The sequence below is a fragment of the Agelaius tricolor genome, unplaced genomic scaffold, assembly GCF_023055355.1.
Source record: "Agelaius tricolor isolate 1412-34295 unplaced genomic scaffold, bAgeTri1.0.p SCAF_2, whole genome shotgun sequence".
Classification (NCBI taxonomy): domain Eukaryota; kingdom Metazoa; phylum Chordata; class Aves; order Passeriformes; family Icteridae; genus Agelaius; species Agelaius tricolor.
Genome location: NW_027269262.1, coordinates 6788638 through 6806802, shown reverse-complemented (window position 1 = coordinate 6806802; position 18165 = coordinate 6788638). Strand labels below are relative to the sequence as shown.

Here is an 18165-nt window from a genome sequence, read left to right as displayed (position 1 = left end):
GTGCATGTGTTTGTGCTGTGGAGAGCTGAGTGGCAGGGCACTTCTGCAAGGGAAGACCCAGCCCCTCGAATGCTGGAGGGAAAATGTTACACTCCATCATATTTCTTCTGTGCTTGGGTTTTGTCCTTTCTGCTCCATGGTTAGGCTTTATTGGCAAGAAGAGCATGAGGTCAAGACTGTGCTGTTTATTTTGCTTCTCAGCTAACTGAAAAATTCTGCCTTGCCTCTCTGCAGCCTGCCAGGGACCAAACTTAATGGTCAGTGTTTTAATTTAAGTGACACCAGCCATTAGGCGAGCGGCGTAAAGGGTATGGTCGGTCAGCCCTTCCTTCCAGGGGTTTGCTGTACATCCTAGGCTATTGACCCCTTGCTACACATGGCTGGCCAGTGGCCAAAGGCAGCTCTGTGCCAGGAGACTCAGACTTTGCTGTGCATCCACGCCCGTTGTGGGAGAGGTGCTGCTCTGCGGTGGTGTGGGGATTCTGTGTTGTGTTTTCTGAGCATATGAAGGCCTGTCCATGTGGCTCTGGGAAAGGCTGGGGGCACTGATTTAGGTTCAAGGCTGCTTTTCTGAAAACAGGAGTACAAGAACTTTGATAGTACATTAGAAACAGAGGCATGTGACAAAGCTTTTGTCTTTTAACCCAGTTGTGTTTCTGTGTTGAGAAGATGGCGTGAGACTTGCCATGTGATGGTGCGATGAGCGACACTGCACTCCGGGAGCTCACGATCGCCACTTGGAAGCTGTGGGGAGGAGCAGCAGGCTCCTTCCCTTCATGGCTTTCACAAATAAGAGCTTTTTTGGTACTTGGTGATCATCACATTCCCTCTCCCGTGACAGGGAAGAAGGCTGCTCCCCTTTCAGCCTCTCCCACTCGTAAGCTGTTTATTCACATTAAGTGGTGAGGAGGCTGGATCAGCCATACTTCTCTGGTGTCCTTAGTTAACACAAGGCTCTGACAATTGTATCTCTGATTATTCCCTCACCATTCCTACCTTTTAAAAATATTTTTCTTTAATTGCTGCTTTGTCGGCTCTATAATACTGTACTGGGATCCAAAGGTGCATTTTAAATAAGGAAATTGAGGCTGCAGGGGACTGAGCTGATCATTATGAGTCTGAGAATGGGACCTGTGATGGATGTTTTCAGAGGCTTCTGTGGACAGTTGAATTAAATGAATGCTTTTGTGATAAACTTTTCTTTCAAACTAATCAATTGTGTGAAAGCAGGGAGTAAGCTGTAGCAAGCTGAATGGTGAGAAAGACACAGCTGCTGCCTCTTTCCATTGCAATGCCACTAATGTGCACTTAAAGACCATATCCCGGTCCAAGTGTTTCTAGATTCTCTGCTTTGTTTCATTGCCCTTGCTGAAAGGTGGCTCAGAAAAGAGGCCAATAGGCAGAAGGCATCAGGAAAATGGAGCAGGGAAGCAATTCTGTGCAGCTGTCCCAACACTTGTGCTGTCCCTGCAAATTACACTCTGGATCTTCTTGTGGGAAGCAGGAACAGCTATGGCTGTGAAGCAGCATGCTGCTGAGTGCCACACAGAGTCAAATGGTGACTTCTGGGGCTTGTAGACCGCACTGCCTCTGTGCACCAGGCTGAGGAGGCCAGGCAGGCTGCCTGCTGGTAGAGAAGCAGGGAGCCCTGCTCCAACAACAAGTTCCTGCCTTGTTTGCTCTAATAGTTATTTTTCCAAAGACCTGTAAAAGTTGAATTCCCTTTTGGTTTTGCTTGATCGTTATCTGTGCTTTAGAAAATAAAAAATTGTTTTAATACCACCTCAGGTGAGGAGCAGCTTGAGCTCTGCCCTCCCAGACCCTCCTTGGCCTGTATAGCCACAGTGAGAGGGACAGCATTAGGCAATTGCAGCTCCACGCAGCAGGATGGGTAGGTACATCCATAGATTTGCTGTCTGCTGGGCTTTGGGAGGTGAGTTTTGGATAGTAAATAGGTGAGAGGGACGCAAATCTGGAAGAAGTCTGGTGCAGTAGAAGATAGCAGAGGTTTTCCCTGATCTGCATAGACTTCAGGTGCAGTGAGCTTTAGATTACTCACTGACCATCAGCAGCAGTGTGAGCCCAAGGGGAAGGGACCTGGCTAGGGTACACAAAAGGTGAGGTGGTCTGAGAGTGTGAAGGTGGTCTCATCAGCCAAGGACCAATTGGCTGCACAAAGACCAAATTTCACTGACTCCTTGCATGAGGACCAAAAGTATTGGCACTGCCTCACTGGTGGGAGGATATGGTCAAGGCTGATTCTTGCCTTGTTCTCTTGAAGTGCTACGAACTATCCCTTTGCAAAGGGAGGGGGAACAATGAGCAGGGGTGTGGGAATGCTTTCTTCACCAATGCACTTTGCAGGAAAAAAACGTTATCCGTGTGTGAGGTCTGGATTCCCCAGCGGCTGCAAAGGATGTCATGGGTGGTAACACTTCCTACATCTATTCTCTGTTGCTAATGGCCATAGTTCCATCATGCACAGGCATGACCCCTCTGGGGCAATAAAAAGCTAGTCTTCTCTCCCTTTAGCTGTCAGCAGTGGGATTTTTAAAAAATTTTTGTTTGCTTTATCATTGTTTTCTCCATGAATTTAGGGAATGCAGGCTTTCTTTAGTCTCCGTACACTTGGTGTGTGGGGTGCATATGTATGTTTTCTGGTTATCTCTCTCTTGCATCAGTAATTTAGAGCAGGCATGGGTTTGTGGCATAGCTATGTGAATTCAAGGGGAAAAAATAGTGCTACTTGCCTTGTGTTTTCCGTTTGCGTTCTGCACTGCTTAGCCAAGACTTCTTTACCTTCTATAGCTCTTCCAGCCATGAGGAAAAGGTTCCAGGAACATAGTTTCTTCTATCTGTACATAAAACTGGGAAGCCCTGAGATAAATGAGCATAGAGTATTCTACATCCATCATCTCTCCCCTTTTCCCACTTGGTATGGCTTGGAAGTGGCAGCTGTGGTCAGATTAAAAGATGAAAGGTTTTGTGCCTTGTTCATGAACCTGATTTCTGTCCATGGGTTCATAATCTTTGCTGCTTTTTTCTTGCTACAGAAATAGGCTTTATTTTTCTGCTATGTGTGGATCCAGAACTATCCAGAGGAAAAATACAGTTATTGGGACATGTCACCCCACAGCTGTTAGCTCTGCAAGATATGCCTTTGCTACTCATCACTCGATGATGAGTAGAGGGAATGCTTGATGGTACTTCTCTTCTTCTCTTCATCTCAGTTCCCAGGAAATCAATTTGAATTGCTATTTTGAATTCTTAAATCTGAAACAATCAACAGTTCCTGCCTTATACTGAATAGTGAGGGGAGTGAGCATCTTGTCTGTGTGGTAATGGGGGAGGTGATCAACGGAGGGACGACTTCAGCCAGGCAGTCTGGAGGCAGCACAATTAATTTATTTTCTTCCTTGATCTGTGAACCCTCTTGGTCATCAGAGCATTGAAACCTTCAGCTGCACAGTGTGCTGGGTCTGTCCTTGAACACCCCCTGTGACCGCCTGACCCCCAGGGCTTCACTCCTCCCTTATCCTAAGTGCCTGTGGCCCTGCACCTTGGCTGTCCCCAGAAACAGCTCTGTAGCTTCAAAAGGTGATGACTGCAAACCTGGGATCTCTGTAATTTATGCTCCCCACGCAAACAAACATGCATATGCTGTTCGCACTCCTGGTGTATTAATAGTGGCAGAGCAACATGTGTTTTCCACAAGAGCAAGACACCTGTTGAGGTTGTTCAGGGTCACAGAGCACTGCAGTGATGCTTTACTGCTTTCTGCAGACTCCAGTATGTGTTGAGAAGAGAGGGAATGGTTTTCATTAGGCCAAAAGGGGCTACCAAAGGGAAATTATCCACACATGCAGACATGGCAAGTCCTCTCACTGGAATAATGTGTGCAGCCCAAGAAGGAGGGCAGATCAAGGAGCTGAGGTTGTTACCTGTTTTAGTCTAAATCTGGCAGTTGTGATAAGGTAAATGAAAAGTTTCCTAGCAACTGAGGTCAGCATTTGTCCTGTGGTATGTACAGCACTCCCCTGCAAGGTGCTGCACTGATAAATATATTTTGTCCCACAGGTACCTGATCTGCAAGTCTGAAGCCACTGTTGCAGTCACTCTCATTTTATAGGCTAGAAATGGATTTTTAATTAAAGTTCCTCTGCTATTGTTTAAAAATTATCAGATCCTCAGTCACCAGCCAAGTAACTCAAGGGCACAAAGGCTGCCCTTGTCTGCATCACATGAGACAACATGAACCAAACTTTGCCTGATATTAAGAGGCACTGAAAGCAACCCTTAGCACATCTAAGCAGTTTGCATGTCCTCCTTCAGTGGCCTTTGGGCCTCATAGTATCCTTTGTGTCTCAGATGTTCTTAGATGCAGGTTCCACATACATGATCCTTCATGGATTCCCTTTTTGCAGAGCAGTCTAGAGCCCCTAGAGAAACACGTGTGGGCTAACCTTGCATAAAAGAGAAGCAACGTCCCATGTGTTTAACCTGGGCACCTTAGCAGTAGTTGTAACCCAGAAAGCCATTTCTCTCTGAAACACATCAGCTGGGAAGGAGCCTCATACATGCCCCCTGGATCTGATTCATCACCTAAGGGGATCAGAGCACTTGTAAGGGGCTAGATAGAAAAGGGATGTCAGGATATGCAGCCAACTTCTTCCTACAAGACAGCAATATTTGGAGATCTGTCTATTTAGGATACTGGGCCAGAAAAGATGTGAAGAAACTGAGAGGAATGCATAGAGTTTTGGAGAATTTTACTCAGGAATTTATGGTGATCCTTTTGGCAGTGCCATCAATGACACCCTGGTCCTTGCAGAGGTGCACAAAGGGAAAGACATGGCCAGTGGAGGGCAGGCAACAGGCTGAAGGAGTGGAAATTTTCTCCAGGATCTATGAATTTCCTCGGAGACTCAAGCTTTCACTTATAGGGGGCTTCTGCTGAAGGGCTGAGAACTCTCAGGTCCCTAAACAGGCTCTCTTAGGCTTTTTGTTTGGTTGGTTTGGTTTGGTTTGTCTGTTTTTCTTAATTTTGTTTTAGTGGGAGGGACAAGATTTGACCTACAGAAATTCCATTGCTTTAAGGCAATAGTCTAAGCCTTGCAGAAAGTTTTGATGATACTGTATAGCAATTTATAAATGCAGATAATCTTTTAGTTTTCCACAGACTGAATTATACTAATGAAAACTTTACTGCTAAAAAAAAAAGGGGAACTAACCAGGTAAACCCAAGAAAAAGAATTAAGAAACTAGATTAAGAGAATTACATTGTCATTCCCATTCTTAACTCCTGTGCCCATTAGAATGTGCACAGAATACATCCTTTATATCCCAAAATGTTCAGCCTGGAGTAACTTTGAAAGGATAGCTGTGGGTACCAATATATGCCCTGTATTCCTCATTGTGTTTTCCATTGTGGCAATCCCTGCTGGTGTTTTCTATTTCCAAGTTTTATCAATCTGAGCAGGTCTGTTCCTGAGGCTCTGCTGAAAGTCAAAAGGGTGAAAGAACGTTATGTCTGCGGAAGTGTCAGAAGAATTTCCAGCGTGCTGTGGATCGTTAATTTGGCTTCAAAGACGTGTTTTATACTTTGGAATTTTACAAAGCAGCTACATGGAGGCTTTTTTGCTAGGGGCAAGGCATGTTCCCCACCAGGTACCCTTGTAAAGCATTCTCCCCACTAACGGGATTGCAGTCGAATAGTTTCTTGCCTTTATCCTCCTGTTTTATCTCTGTTCTCCCCAAGAATCCCTCTTTGTCCTTTGGTTGCTCTTTGGGGTGACATAAGGACAGTGAACCTGAAGTGGGAGATGAAAGAAAAGCAGTGTTAAAACAAACTAAAGCTGGAATGATTTGCCAGGACTGGAGAGATAACCCGTGCGATTGGGGTAATTTCACAAACATCAGGGGACAAGGTTCAGGAGTAAAATCTGTTGTTACTGAATCTGAAAGACAGCACTGCCCTGAAAGTATTGAGTCAATCAGAAACTGCTTGAGTTTTATACTGAGTGAGTTTTCAGTGACATCATCACCAGCATTAGTATGAGAAAACAGAATATCAGAAATTATTTTTCAGTTTTAGGTGTTTAAAATACCTCGTTTTCCTGTTAAAGTCAGTTGAATAATGACACAGAATGATGTGCAAGGGAACACTTCCTTTAAAAGATGACTTTTGATGATGGATGAAAATTAACCCTGTTACTTTGCATGAAGGTGTGTTTTTGGGGTTTTTTGGGGGTTTTTGTGGTTTGGTGGCTCTTTTTTTTTTTTTTTTCCTGGATGGGTTATGCCAGAGCACTGAAAAGCTTGCAAGAACATTAGATAGAATAGTGATGAGGGTAATGACTGAAATGGAAGCAGCTTCCAGCTGTCCACACACCAACTCCTTCCTATCCCCTCTGCCTGTTTTGCTGGTGTTTCAAAGAGGATACATACTTTTTCCTCAACACAACAGTTTTCAGTGTGATCTTTTAATGCAGCTTGCTGCCAGTGCCAGTTTGCAGCATCCCCGGAAGAACCTGAAAGTATTTGTTCCCATCTGTGAAGTGAAAGTTATAAAAAGAGTTCTTACTATGCTGGGCCACAATGAGGTTAAGCCATTAAAATTTGGAATAGATTTTTTGTGATTTAAAGATATGTATACATGTTGTTGCCCTGTGAGCAAATGAAGAGTTGGAAACAGGATTTGAGAGTCCACAGTCTAACTAACCACTGAGTCATTCCTTCCCAGGAGAAATTATTTCAAGTGCAGGGATTAAATGAAAGAAAAATGGACACATGTGTGACAAGAAAAAAATCAATAGCAAATACCAGAAAATAAAGCAAAAATTATTCCCTAGAGATACCAAGGTTCTGTAAACATTTTTGTTCAGTTCTGCCCTTTCTCTGGAAGGGTTGGTTTTCTCTGAAAACCCAATCTGCAGTACTGCATCATATGATGTAGTTAAGGAAAGTAAGTATTTGTTGTGTATGTTTATTCACTTTTAAAAACCCAACAACAATGACCAAAAAAAGCGACCAAACAAAAAAAAAAAAACCCACAAACAAAAAAACCCCAACAAAAACCAAAATGTACTCTTTCCAGCAAGTTTACAACATGCACCAGTCACAACATCTCTGGCTTCCCAGGAAATAGGTCTGTCACTCTGTTGCTGTAGTAATGCACAGTGTGCCTTAGTTGTGCTGCTGCTTGGATTAAGTTGCTTGGCTGCCCAGAGATTGGTTAACAAGTTCATTGGAGTGAACTCACTGCAGAGCACTGGATTCACAGTCTCTGCCCATTTAAATGCTATTTTTGCCCCTCTCCATCCCCCCCCATCAGATAGCTGTGGCTTGGCACAGCAGCAACCACGTTTGGAGTCTCAGTGGTCCGGTTCATCAGAGAATGTAAGCCTGCCTTCCCAAAAAAGTTACTTAATGTTCTCAGTGATTGGACTTTAAGCAGACTGGTTTCTCATGATTTCACATTAATAGACACTAGACTGGAATTTTAGGTGCATACATAGAGAAACAGTGGCTTTGATTGCTACGCAAATGAGCTAAAGTCACTCGGTCAACAGTTTTGTGCACAGAAATACCCAGTGACTGGATCTGTATTAAAAACATTGTGTTTTGGTGCTGGCAAAGGTATCTACTAAGGAAAAAAAATCATTGCTAGATAAGGAAACTATGTAAAAATTAAAGTTGAGTGTTTATACTTCTAAGGGCTACTATTTACTTTTATAGATTTGTTTATATGAGTTTTGAGGACAACTGCATTTTTATCATATGAATCTACCCAACTCCTAACAAACTCCCCTAGAAAAATTCCTAAGAGTTTTGCTTAGGGCTGTAAAAAAAAAAAATAATAATTTTTAGAAAAGACGGGGTGGAGCAGTTTAAGAAGTGGTGTGGCTGTGCAAGGTTTTATTTACTTTTCCACCAAAGATTAAGTAGTGGTAAATTATGCCATATATAGGGAACAAACATAACCAGTGCTATGAAACAGGATATAACCATGTTTTGAACAGTTTTAAAGATGCACAGAAGTTACTGTCCCCTACTTGTGCTATTAACACACAGACTTTCTTCCTCATCCAGTTGTTTCCCACACATAAGTTGAAGTTACTCTCTGTAAGGTACCATATTCCATGCAGTTTTCTTTTGGAGAGTGGACTTCCATCTGTTATATTATCCCTAGGACCAACATTAGTGGCATCCTGATCATAAGATACAGAGATGTAGTTTATATGTAGAAGTGCTACCCTTTCCTCGAACACCATGTTTGTTGGCCTGGCAGCTGGTAATGTTTTGATGGTGTGTTAGAAAAGCTTTTTTTGGGGGGGTAAAACCTCCCAGGGTATCATCAGATGACTTCCATAGAAATATTGGTGGCAGTAGCCAGATGGCATGTGTCAAAATCCTGAACCTGACAAATTTCACAGAGGTTTTACCTTTCCTTCCTCTGGGGGCAGGATTTCATAGGCAGGATTTCGTAGGATTTCCAAATCCCAGGAAGCTGTGCAGCCCCAGGGAGGATAGGAGCTTGCTTATGGAAGGTGACTGACTGCAACTTCTGGTTGGTGTCCCAGTGTGTCTGCTCTTAACTGCAAACCAGGGAGAACTGAAAAAAGGGTTTGAAATTGGGTCTCTGTCCCACTGCTCACAAGTGCAATGTGTTCAGTAGCAAAAGGCAAATGATTCCACAAAAATGACAGATGTAAAAAAAAAGGTAGTAAGCAGGAATGAGTGCCTTCCCCTCAGCAGGAGATGCATGTACATTACACACTGCAGCCCCATAGTGGTCGTGCTGGGATCTTAAGTGGTGCTGAAGCAGCTGCCACTCATGTGAGCAATGCAACTCAGCAGTCAGGAGTAGAAACTGTACAGGTCAATGAAGTCTGTTTTTCTGTTGCTCTACACTGTTTATGGGTGCCTAGTTGCATTATTATTATTGCTTTCATAGTTTTTGCCTTTCTATGAGGTACCAGGTGTTGCCCACTGCCAGCAGCCTGGGAAACCAGTGAGGTATTGTTGTGGGAGCACTTCATGAAGTGACCAAGAAATGGGTTCACTTTGTTTTGCTAGAGGTGTTGTGCAGAATGACTGCCAGATCATTCCACCAAATGCTTATGGTCTGAATGGATAGAACAAGAAAAGGAAACCAAAACTAATGCAACATAAGGCTGCAGGGAAAATGCACTAAGTTCATAAACTTGTGACCCTGCATCTCCTTCCAGCTTCAAAGAAAGCTCTTAGTAGAATTGGTAAAAAAGTTCCATGTCTCAGTAGTTCATAATTTGAAATCAAAGAATGGAAATAGATACATAAGAGGTACTAAGGATTTCTTCTTCATTGCATGTATTCATATACCTTCATTCATTTCCTATTGCATCTCTTCGTGGTTTAAAATTTAGACCAAAAAATTCATGCTACTAGCTCATCTGTGCAGCAAGTATTTAGTCTTGTTTCTGCCATTGCTGAAGAACTGAGTTCATCTCTGCAAAGACATTTTGGGAAAAAAGTGGTTGGTCAATGGTATGTAACTACAGTAACTACAGTGAGCTCACGATAATCTAAAAAGAAATACCATTGGGAATCCAAATACATTGTCTAAATAAAACATAGGTAGAATTGGCAGGAAAGGATTAAATTGTTTAATCTGATTGTATTGTTTCTAAGCTGATGCTATCCTAACTCATGGGAGAGAGGGAAGCATAAATGTGAAGGCATTGTGCACAGCCAGCTGTGGTGACAGGACTTCATTAAAGTGTGGAGGCCCATAGTAAGGCCTTTTTTTTTGTAGATCAGACTTTGATCTTGGCTGGCCTGGAAGAAATCACATCCCTGGAAGAGGATAGTGAGACTTCTGCAGCTCCCACACAGTCAGGCTTTCTGAAGACCTAGAGGGCTTTTAACACAGCAAAATAAATGACCTTTACCCTAAGGGGCTGCTTTGAAAATCTTATGGTGAATGTGTTCAGCCCATTAAAATGGCCAGGTGGCTGGGAGTAAGGCATCTTTTCTGGCATTAATTGGATGAGGAAGTGTGTCTGTAGATGGTAACCATAATTTTTAATCATAGTGGTTTACCCTTCCAGTTCCCAGTGGCACACATCCAGGGTCTGATGGCTGGGAAACGCAGTTGTAGCCAAGGACTCCTCTTCAGCACATTGGGAAGGCTGGCTCTTTGCTGTGCTCTCAGTTTTCTCCAGAGTGATCAGTGTGTGTTTAACACAGTGATGCAAGTGAGGAGAGGACTTGGGGAAGGTGGTGCTGGAAGGATGCTGAGTATCAGCATTGCTTGGAGATAGGAGATTGTTCTCACATGGGGTGATGAGCTAGGTTAATATCCTGGTGCTGTGCTTAGGTCACTTAGGCTTCAGGCCCTGGGCAGGAAGGCCAGCTTCAGCTGGAGGTCATTGTACTTGGCTGCAGTTACATCTTTGTGATGTTAAAAGCAGTCCAGGAAAGCATTGGAGTAACATCTGGTCAGGAGGGGACGATGGAGGGACTGGCCTGGACCTCCTCTGGCTCTGGGACGCAGGAGTGAGGTCCCCGAATGCTTATCAGCATCCACCACTTGCACATGAAAGAAGGAAGCAAGGAGTGATTCAGTTTGCATCCGGGCCCTGCAATGGCCTGTGCTGCTGCCTGATCTGCCTTCTTCCCGGTTCCTGCTTCCCCACTCTGCCTACAATAGTCATTCCTCTCTGCTGGGGAGACACCCAGTCTGCATTTTGTTCCGCAAAGTGCTTAGTCTGGCCCGGGAAGTGGGGCACATTTAATGGGAACCAACCTGCACACACAGCCCCCAGCAGCCTTTTCCTGCCTGCCTGCCTGCCAGGCACAAAGAAGAGTCACTGCTGGGGTGTGGACAAGGCCACAGAAACTGTCAGCAGGGGACAAAGTTGTGCTCACCTCTGCAGGCCAGTGGGCAGCCGGGGATCAGGGTGATGCTGGGGAAGGGAGCGCTCCCGTTTCACCACGTGTGCATGGTGGGGCTGTGAGCAAGGACCGCCGGCTCCATCTCGCCAGCTGGCTCGCTCAGCAGTTTTTGCAGGAAGTGTGAAGAGAACACATTTTATGGGAGATATTTATCATTATCCTGTACTGCTTAAATATAGTCTGTGTAGCAGGTTAGAGCTTGTTAGGCTTTTATCTTCTCAAGTTGGAGGGTGATGAATTAATCTATGAGTGTTGCAGCCTCGAGTGAATTATAGAAAGTCATCCCCAATGAGTAAAGATAAATGACATTTGGAAATTAACCCATTAGATAGTCTCTTCCAATAAAGTGCTTACTGAATTATTAAATTGTAAATGAAGATGCTTCACGTCTCATTTGAAAGTCAGAAAGACACTTATTTGTAATTCCACTACTGGTTTTCTTTTTTTTTCCCTCTCAGAGGTTTCATTTCTCCTGAAAGGTTTGGGGCTGACAGCCCCAGAGGACAAAGTCTCCATTAATCCATGGAGCCAGCAAAGCAGCTACAATGCAAGCTGTGCTGCCTTGTTAATGTGCTGCAGCCTCTGCCAGGAAAGGAGCAGTCCCAAGGGACAGGGTGTTGGTTTACACTTTGCAGTATCCAGCCTCCAAAAAAAGAAGAGTTGTTCAGCTCTTTATTGACCTGCACCTGCATTAGTTTAACTGAATATGACTGTTTGTGTAGCTGGATTTAAGGTGACCTGCTGGGCAACACAAACCTACTGTAAACTCTTCAGACAAGTGTATGTCCTCTAGATTCAGCCTGACCCAGGATGCATCTTGAAGCTGAGCCTTGCTCAGGCGTTATAAAAATGAGCAGCAATAATACTGAGATGCACATTTGGGCTGTCAGTGTTACTGAAGTCTTGGCAGACCGCGTGGTCGCTGGGTTTGTTGCCCCTCACCAAAGTAATGGGGTTGCACAGGGGTAAAAACACCCCTGTTGCTGCAAGGCAAATCATTCTAGTTTTAAAGCGATATAAAATACATGCAAGTTTCATACAGTCACCGTTGGTGAGATTTACTTTGGCATAAATATTCCTGTATAAATATCCTCATTCCAGGCTAGGATCTATTTGCATGCTAACAAAAAGCCAGAGACAGAATGTTTTCAAGAATTTCCGTCTCCAGTGCAGCCAGTTGTTGTGGTGATGGGTTTTGTTCTATGTTTGTGGAACTGGACCAAGCCTAAGAACACCAGCTCACTTCAGAGAGGTACCCAGCAGGAATGACTTTCACTTTCAACCTGAGCTGGCTCCAAACCAAGGACCCAGAGGGCAGAATGTATCCTTCCCATTATCAATTGGCATTAGAGCCAATTTCCCATTTTCTTTTAGTGCTAGCAGTTTGATGATAACAGAAAATTATTAAATCCATATAGTATTAAATATGATGGTAATTAGATAATCTCCTATAACTGATTTTTAAAGACTCTTGATCTTCACTGGCTTTTTCTTTTTGATGGCACAGGACAGACTTCATCTTATATGTTTTGCAATGCAAATGCTGCCACTGCATGAATATAACCCATGCTTATGGAGGGAGTTTGTTTCTCCTCATGTAATTGTCATTTGGCTTCTTAATAAATTCCTAATATAAGGAAGGACTGATCTTGTTCCCATAGCCATAAACAAGTTCTAGCTGTAAAGAAGCAAAACTTTAGTTAATGACTACCGAAAAGTGTTCTATTGGTTTTATTATCTGACCAGAACGATCCTTCTCGGCATCCCACATTTCCAGGACACATTCTGCAGGTAGGAAGTGAAGAAAACAGAGAGGCTGTCCTTTATCAGCTTTTCTCTTTAAAGATTATAAACTGTGCCATTAAATCCAAAACAAATGGCAATCCACATGCATATTTAAGATTGTTTAACACTTGTTTGAGATCAGTAGTTTGAGTTTTTACAGAAATTTTGTACTGACCTGCCTGTGAAGTGTGGCTTTTCTGCAGTGAATGTGAACAGAAGAACAGAAGAAATACACCCGCGCCCCCCCCCATCAAGGGTATGAGAAAGCCCCCTCAGGAAGGCTTCTTCACCACTGGTTTATGTTGTTAAAATGGTAGTGATGAGAAAAAACTCATCCTTAAGAACATGTTGAAATATGATTTAATGCCCATATCAGTCTGCCAACCATCTCAGTGTTTTTTTCTTTAGCCTTAAAGTTGGTGGGTGGGAAAAGACAGGACAGAATGAAAAATCTTTATGTAGAGTGTGACACAATAAGCACTTCATAGTGATTGTATTACACATACTGTGCTAGTGCAATTCTTCTGGGCATCAGTGAGAGGGCATGTAATTCACAGTACTTTTTTGGCTTTTAGTAATTCTTTCCTAGAATCAAAAGTGAGTGAGTGCGCAGTCTCAGTTCTGACTCAGCCTCATGCTGTTAGTGATAGTGGCATTTTAAGTGATATTGAAGCAAGGACAGAAACTAGCATTTAAGAGAAAGCAAGAATGACAGAAATGCTAAGATGAGGAGAATAAAGAAAAAAAAAAAGCTCAAACAGTAGTTCAGAAAAGAACAGTGTGGGGGGAAATAATTTTACACCAGAGCCATAGAAAGACTACTTGACCACAGACTGAAAATTGGTAAAGCTCCTATTTCTTGTCAGACCAACTTGATTTTCAGTCTAAGCTGCTGAGTGACAATTTTCCTCTAGTCTGATCCTGTGTCTTTTAATTAACCAGCGTTGTCGTCCACATCTTTGAGATTCTGATGGGAGCAGCAGCTCATCTCTCTTGATTTGCTCAACACTCTGCATACAGAAAGCAGCAGCTGCTGCTGGTGATCCCAGGGCTGATTTGTCTGCATGTTCCAGTGGTAATATTTGCCTAAATGAAGTAAGCTGTGTGAGGAGGCCCCTAGTCTAATTGGAGCATTAGGTCTGTGCAGTAGGCGGTGTGCAGGTGGTTTGTTTGCTGGTATTCTGGCAGCTGGTAATTTATCTCTGACATGTATGGGGTTTTGATGGATGTAGGTAGAGCAACTGTATGGAAGAGCCATTAGGTGCTGGTACAGTGTGGCCATGCTGGAGCTTGCAGCATTTTCTGAGTGCTTTGCTCCTCTTGGGCTCACACTTGGAGTAGCAGCTGCCATGGATCTCTGCAGGGGTCCTGGGCAAGGCCTTGACCTGAGTGATGCAGAGGACTCCCCACCTTTGCAGCTCCTCATTGGAGTGGTTTCAGCTGTGCTGAGTGGCAACACAAATCACAGCTGTCAAAATCACCTGCTAAAATCTAATTTTTGAGAGTCTTCCAACACTTTCAGTGGATAGGTGTAACAAGCATATTCCCATCCTTGCCAGCAGCCCACTAGTGAACTGGAATTGCACAAGGTTTCACTGACAGAGTTATAGCAATGCAACCCATGGGAGATTATTATCCCCCACTATTACAAGACTATTATTTAGAGATTATCATAAACTCATTCTGTGGTGCCCCTTGTGTTAGTCATGCAGGCAGCTTTCCACAGCAGCTGAGGCAACACATGTGGAAGAGACATCTCCTCTCTCCTTCCTTCCCCACTGAATGGAATGGAGCAGCTTCTGAGATGCTGCAGCTCCTTCAACCCCAATTTACCAGACAGGCTAGCAGTGCCCTTCTCTCTCTTTCTTCTTTTCCCTCTCATTAATCCAGTGTGGTAGCTGTCAGCTCAACCTGGCTGTACATCACAGAAAATACTGTGCTGTTTTGGCAGCAATTTGAACTGAAAGGAAAGATTTTGCAGGCAGAATTGAACCTTTGGGAGGTGAGCTGAATGATGCTGTCACAGAAGAAGAAAGACTCCTTTTCCAGTGTAGCTCATGGGTTTTGCCAGGCAAGAGCAACAATGTGAATTTTCATATATATATATATATGAAAACCTGGCAATGTTTCAAAATGCTTGGGTAGGTCTTGCCCCTGCTGGAAAGATTTGAATCTAATTAGAAATCAGAGATAAGAGGAAATGGTATTTCAGCCCATGAGAATTTCCACAATCTCAGAAAAACATTTCTTGGTCTAACGGGAGGAAAACTTAAAAAGCTGAGATAAAGTGAAAATCGGGTAATAGGTGAAAACGTTTTACAAAACAGTACAGCAAAGCCTATAGTCCTGTATTCAAGCTAGAGGGTGGTTTCATTTTAGACTAAATTTCTGTTGTAGCTGCAGCATTTTTTAATTACACCTTCATTAAGTGTTTAAAACATTTAGTTTTGGAACCAGCAAATAGGTTTTAATTTTTTTTAATATTACTGGGAAAATATTTACAAAGAAGTTCCAGCAGTTTTTCCCAGCTGTCAATGTATTCAAACATTTTTGCCTCCAACAGATTCAGGTTTTAAAACAAACATTTCCTAATGTAATTTTTCCTTGAAAAATTCCTGCCTTTTTTATTAGACATCATTAGTTCTCACCTAATTTTAGCCAAAGGGCAACAGTGACTTGTGTACCTTATTTTGATTTTAGTTTCACTAACCTTACAGCAGACTGTCAAGGTTTTTTCTCCTTAGGAGCTGAATAAATTCTGACCAATTTTGTTGTTGTTTTAGTCATCCTGGTTGTATGATCTCATGATCATTCCATATTTTTAGAACGTGTCCATTGTACCAAAGTGGTTATCTGTCGCTCATTGCAGTAGTTATTTCATGTTTCTAAGAAAATATGTCATTCATCCATAAGCACAAGAACAAGAGGCAGAAGAAACAGCATTTTATTTCATATTTACCATAAAGAGTCTGCAAGTCACTAACAGTATGAAAAAGAAACCAAACCAGATTAACAGATGTAAAATCATTACACATTCAGAAGAAACAGTAGGCAGAGAGAGAAGTGATAAGCATCTCAGAAGCTGGAGAATCACTTGGTCCATAACTAAACGGGCTTAAATAAAACCAGGAAAAAATCAGTTTTCCTTTTTGCTATAGGAATGGAGATGGTGAGTAACATTCTTGGGGCTGCAGGGATGCTGTGGAGCAGTGGGATGCATCACATCTATACACAGCTATTGCTTCTGAAACTCTCAGGCCAGACACAGGGTGCCTCCATGATCAGACCTGCCTGACTGTCATGTCAGTGTTCCCTGTTTGTCCTGGGAACACTGGGTTGGAGGGGATGTCTTGGTGAGATGAGGCAGTGTTTTGCAAGGGACCCCCCCAGGTGCTGTCCTCTCCCAAGAAAGCTTCCCCATTGGGTTCTGCTTTGCAATGGGAGGATCTGAGCCTGTTTTAACTATTTTCTTCTCTGGGAGAGCAGCACTTAAACTCTGGCTTGAAGAAGAATTCACAAAGGTTTTGAACACTCAGATCCCAGGCTGAATCCTTCCCCTAATTTAGTTGGAGTGCTTCTGAGAGGTCCTTAACTGATATGGAAACTGAAATCTGGTCATTAGTGAGGTATCCTTGGATAGAGAAGAAGTTTTCATACGAGGTTTTGCCTTAGCCCCAGCCAGGGGGTAGCACTTCAGAGCCCTGTGGGTAGTAGCCATTGAAGCTCCTTGGTAAACCTTGGGGGAACGAGTCTGTTGCCACAAAAGGGCTAACACAGGTTTGCTGGGCCCCGTGCAAAAGGCTGTAGTAGGTAGGAGAGCTCTGTCAGCAGAGGACACACAGTTCTGAGCTGGATTTGCTGGCATGGGTCCAAGGAGTGCCAAAAAATTCTGGAACTGCACTGTCATTTACTTGTGTATGAACGGAGCTGTACAGCAAGTTGTACCAGCCATGTGATATCATGAATTTTAAAGGTCAACCTAGTGGCTCACTAGTGTTTAAAATAAAACTTTGGAAAGGTGAATTTCTGTGCATAGAAAGTTGTGGAGTCTCCCTTTGTAGCTGAGTTGCAAGATAATAGACTTCAAGTGAGCCACTAACTTTTGATTGCCTTTGCCCTACTTTCTAGTTCAGACCAGTGGATAGAGCTAAAGTCACCAGCTTTGATGAAGAAGGGAATCAACATTTCTCTTTCAGGCTTTGTATAAACAGGCAGCTGCTTGAGTATGCTGAAGTGTGAGGAATGTGAGCAGAGAAACAGCAAAAGTGAGTGGAAATCTCTAAGAAATACCACTAATACATTGGACTGCAGTTCAGCATTTTAAGGGCATCATTTGTATTTATACTGTCAACACAGGGTGGATGAATGGAGCTACAATAAATGATACAGACAATTTGAATTTTTCAGTGTGCTTGAGACATGATTCTGTTTCTCCAGCAAAAAAGATGATGTTTTTTTGCCGTTTCAGGGATTAGGTAAATCCCCATGAGTGATGACAACAGACAGAACTAGGGCTTGCAGAAGTACAGAATGGAAAATATACTTGACACTTGTGAGAAGTGAACTCTGAGCTGGTAGTGTGGCTAGACACGCAAGCCTCATTTCACAGTGCTGAAATATTGCCTTCTCATTCTCCTATCTTGAATCATGAAACCTCATACTCTTCTAATGATTCTTTCAGAGGGAGCAGTGAAATTATTCATATAAAGAACCAGAATTGCTCAAACCACATCCTTTTTATTTATCTAGACCAAACTACAACTTCTGCGAAGTTTGGATCATTTGGGATAAAATTCGCAGTGTTCCCAGGCTGATTTTCTTCTCCCACTCCTTTATGTTCTTGACCTTCTTCTGATGGCCTGCTTTAAAACTGGGTAGCTACTTCTGGTGTCACACCTTTGTATGGAGCATGATGCACGGAGGAGAGGCTCAAGAGGAGAAATTTCAGGGGATTTGATGCCCTGATGCCAGGAAAGGAGGTGACTGCAGTGAAGAAGGCTTGAGCAGCTGTTCAAGCAGGACAGGGAAACTTAGGCCTGGGCAGAGGAGGCAGTTTGTACTGTGTGTTGAATGTGTCTTAAATTTTGTCAGGGCTGCAAGAGAAGGGAGGTGAAGAGAAAAGAAGGAGCCTCCAAGCTTTGGACTCCATTTGGAGAAGGATGAGAGATGGGGGCAAAGGTGACAAAAGAGCCACAGTGCTTAAGAGCTTAGATAATTGACAGGCCCTTAGCCCAAGACTGACTTTCCAGTGAAGGAGGCTGACTTCAGTGTGAAGTACTTCAAGACTGCTTTGCTGGTGTCCTACACACTCTGGAGTGCAGGAGGCCAAGGACTAAGAAGCAGGTTGCCTTCAGACACCTTTGCATCTCTTTCTCCTTTTTAATTCTATTAGTGCAGTAAAAGCATGCTGAGTAGTTTTTCTCTTACAGTCAGCAAATCCAC

General features: G+C 43.2%; 1 protein-coding gene across 17 annotated transcripts in view; it reads left to right on the top strand.

The window, feature by feature from the left end:
- ATXN1 (ataxin 1) overlaps positions 1 to 18165 on the top strand; it is a 247998-nt gene that overhangs the window by 200772 nt on the left and 29061 nt on the right. The window contains exon 1 of one of the 17 annotated variants that reach the window (XM_071451558.1): positions 5535 to 5667. The exons of the other annotated variants lie outside the window; for them this stretch is intronic. The gene's annotated coding sequence lies outside the window, so the exon portion shown is untranslated. Of the gene's footprint in view, positions 1 to 5534; positions 5668 to 18165 lie in introns of those variants that run through there. 17 annotated transcript variants of the gene reach the window in all.